The following is a 3,325-nucleotide window of genomic DNA, read 5'->3' as shown; positions in this document are numbered from 1 at the left end:
TAGCGATGCATTGGTTGCCAAGTAAAGTGCTGCTTTGTTTTTTTTTATCTATACATGTGTGAAAACTCGTGAAACTTTGCACACACATCAGACTTGTCATTAACATGAATTTTTAGAGATTTCTTGTGCAATTTGCAATAAATCCCACCCTCTATACATTTTTTATGGAGCATTTCCGATTGGATGATTCAAGCGCGAAATAACTAAAGATGACTTGACTTGACCTAGATTTGTGAAAACTCAGAGGCATACCTATTATATTATTATTATTTTTTGTACCTTACAAGATTATCTCTTGTGCCACATTAAACCCCTTTGCAGGCCTGAGCCAAACCACGGTCCATACATTTGATACCACTGCTTTATTTCAATGGTCAAGTACTTCATAACCACACCTACTTATGCTTGTCCTTGCATATATAGTAGACAACAAAGAGCTCTTTCAACAAAAGACATTTCCATCTACAAAGTCATACAAGGTAAGCACTCTATAAATTCTGCAATCACTACACTTCTATTCCTAAATTATCACTTCAAATACCAACAATGGTTAATACAGCTACAAATTTCTTGTATGTTTATGAAGTATGATACTGTATTTATTTCTACTCCTTTGCTTTTCTACAGAAAATGAACAAATCACCAAGCAAATTCTCTTTTGATAAAGACCCTCTAATCATCTCCATACGCAAAGATTGCCAACTTTTTTCCGTAAGTATACAATACATAAACTAAACAGGACAACTTTCTCAATCATATACAGTATGCCATACATATATGTATTAAGTTCTCATTTATTAACAGGTTTGTTAAAGGCACCTTTAGTGTGTTTTTCTGTTTGTAATGTTTCTCCACGAGCACGTCTAGCCATTGATATCATGTAGAACACATATGCTAACCTTTTAGAGACAATTGAAGCTTACTTGCACAGTAGCCACTATCTTAACCACTTAATTCACATGTCTACTTGACAACTTATTACATGTAGTGAAATGGTACTTTGTGCGTCTTATGCTTTTTTCTGAACACTGCTTTTCAACTCTTTCCTTAAAACAAATACATGCGGTACTGTTATACTGTATAAATATATATGTCCGTGTGTATATATTTGTATATTCTTTCAAATAAACTCGTTTTGACACACACAGCCATTGAGTAACATGCAACACGACCACAACGTTTTGCACCAACACGTTACCTCTGCTATTTAGAATCATGGAATCTAACATGACTGATTTTCATTGAATGCTTTGTCATTACAGTATGCATGCATTGATTATGCTTTCAGTCGCAACGACTTATACCAGCGCAGCCTTGATCTTCATTCCCAAATGAACCAACTAGTCCATGTGACTCAAGTCAATCGAGCACTTGAAAAACAGATAGACTTCAAAACCAAGCTTGTGAAAGAACTCCAGACTGCATTGGATATAAAGGTGCATGTGATGCATTTGTCCGTGATGGTAAGCTATATGACATGGAAGACACACAAACACTAACACAGCAAGCATCCCCATCCTACACATTGTGTATAATGAATGACATGTTTGACAATGGACATTTTTACATTTTTTTGTTAATGCACCTTCCTTTTTTTCTGTTAGGAATATCTTGAAGGTAACATTGGACTGTTAACTAAAACACTGACTGATTATTGAGCCTCAATTTCTCAATGTATATAATGTGAATACATACTACACTTGATTACTTTCAAATGTGACTGATATCATGTAGCTATGCTGTGATCTTGCCCTCTTTCATCCACTGATAGACACTTCAAAGTTCTTTTTTTTCTGTATCTTCTCAAAATAACTGACATATTCATGGAAAAGATTGTATTTAAATTTTATCATTATTAATTACTATTATTATGTTTATGTCTTTGCCCCTGATTATGATGTTTCTATACCATAGATTTTTTTTAAAAAATTTTTGGGACATACTGTGACTTGACCTTTACAATACTAATTTTTACTAAGAAAAAATCAATCACACACCATAATATTTTATACTTATCCTGCATGTATCTGGACACACCATGCCAAATTTTACACTTACATAACCATTTATGTACCTGTCGTATCCTTACTTTTATTCATCATTTCATCACACAATCCTAAAACATTGCTTTTTGACCCAGAGGATTCAACTATACCATTTTTGCGTGTCTTATTACTTTCTAGCTATATTATTTATTAACGGGCAAAAACTATGAATATAAGATCACCGTCAAATATTACGTCTGTAATATCCATATACAGTGCATTACATAATATGCATTTGTATTAAGACACTACCATGCTAAAAATATGCACACGACTGTTCTGTAAACTACACCTAAGACAACCAAACTTCACAGATCTAACATGATTCTTCATTCTTTTTTGTTCTACAGATGTATCAAATGCTGCCACACAGACAGAAGAAGCCACTGAGGACATGCACGAAGACGATGATCACAATATAACAGGACAGGTTAACCCCCCTGCGGTTTTAGCCCGCAGGTCAAAGCGTCCTAGGACTAATTCATCCATGGAGGTTACATTATCCTAAGACAGACTATGTGCTAACCCAAACTCTTTGACCCCAAGGGATTCATCTGTCCCAGAAAACTTTTACACTAAAGAGTTTATCTGTCCTAGGGCGCTGTTAACGCCAGGTTAAAGTGTTATTTAATCTGTCCTGTTACAACAGCTATACATAAACAGCTGCATTCCTCTCCTGTTCCATCTCTCGCACTTCTTTCATCTCTTTTTCTCCTCTACTTATACCTATGCTTGCTCATGTGCTTTTTTCCCCTTTAGATGATGTCATTGGTTAGCCTGCTTCAAAGCTACATTTTTTCTTGAATAACTGTCACACATTTACTGTTTGCTGGACCCTACAAAACTGTCACAATACTTCACTATGTCATGAACACATATGTGTTGCACAGCGACACCACATTAAGAGTCATCAAAAAGCTTTTTATTTGATCACACACCATCTCTGTGCCATGCAATGTTTTCAAATAAACAGATGCTGGTTTTGAATATCAAACGAGCGACTTTTCTTGAAACTTTGCACACACATCAGAAAGTCCACACTTTTGAATTTATTTTGGGAATTGTGCATCATTTTTGGCCTTTTACTGCACCTTTTTACACACAAGGCACGGCAAATGCATTTCTATTTTCCATGGTCCTTGTCTATTTAACAGTACCCCAACGTGCAAGTCCCCCGACTTGCATATACCCCAACGTGGCCCGGGTTGCGAGGGCCCTTTATAGCTGCTCGCAGCTCTAGTTATTCTTCTTCTTCTTCTTCTTTTTCTGTGTTATTATTC

General features: G+C 35.7%; 1 long non-coding RNA gene across 1 annotated transcript; it reads left to right on the top strand.

Moving 5' to 3' along the window:
• The first annotated feature begins 240 nt into the window (after positions 1 to 240).
• On the top strand, positions 241 to 2,913 carry LOC144016791 (uncharacterized). Its single transcript, XR_013283009.1, has 3 exons — positions 241 to 711; positions 1,263 to 1,463; positions 2,396 to 2,913. It is a non-coding gene; the product is annotated as an uncharacterized LOC144016791 (long non-coding RNA).
• The last annotated feature ends 412 nt before the right edge of the window (positions 2,914 to 3,325 follow it).

Source organism: Festucalex cinctus, chromosome 3 (genome assembly GCF_051991245.1).
Source record: "Festucalex cinctus isolate MCC-2025b chromosome 3, RoL_Fcin_1.0, whole genome shotgun sequence".
Taxonomy (NCBI): domain Eukaryota; kingdom Metazoa; phylum Chordata; class Actinopteri; order Syngnathiformes; family Syngnathidae; genus Festucalex; species Festucalex cinctus.
Note: the sequence above shows the minus strand (reverse complement) of the source record. Positions and strands in the feature narration are given on the sequence as shown.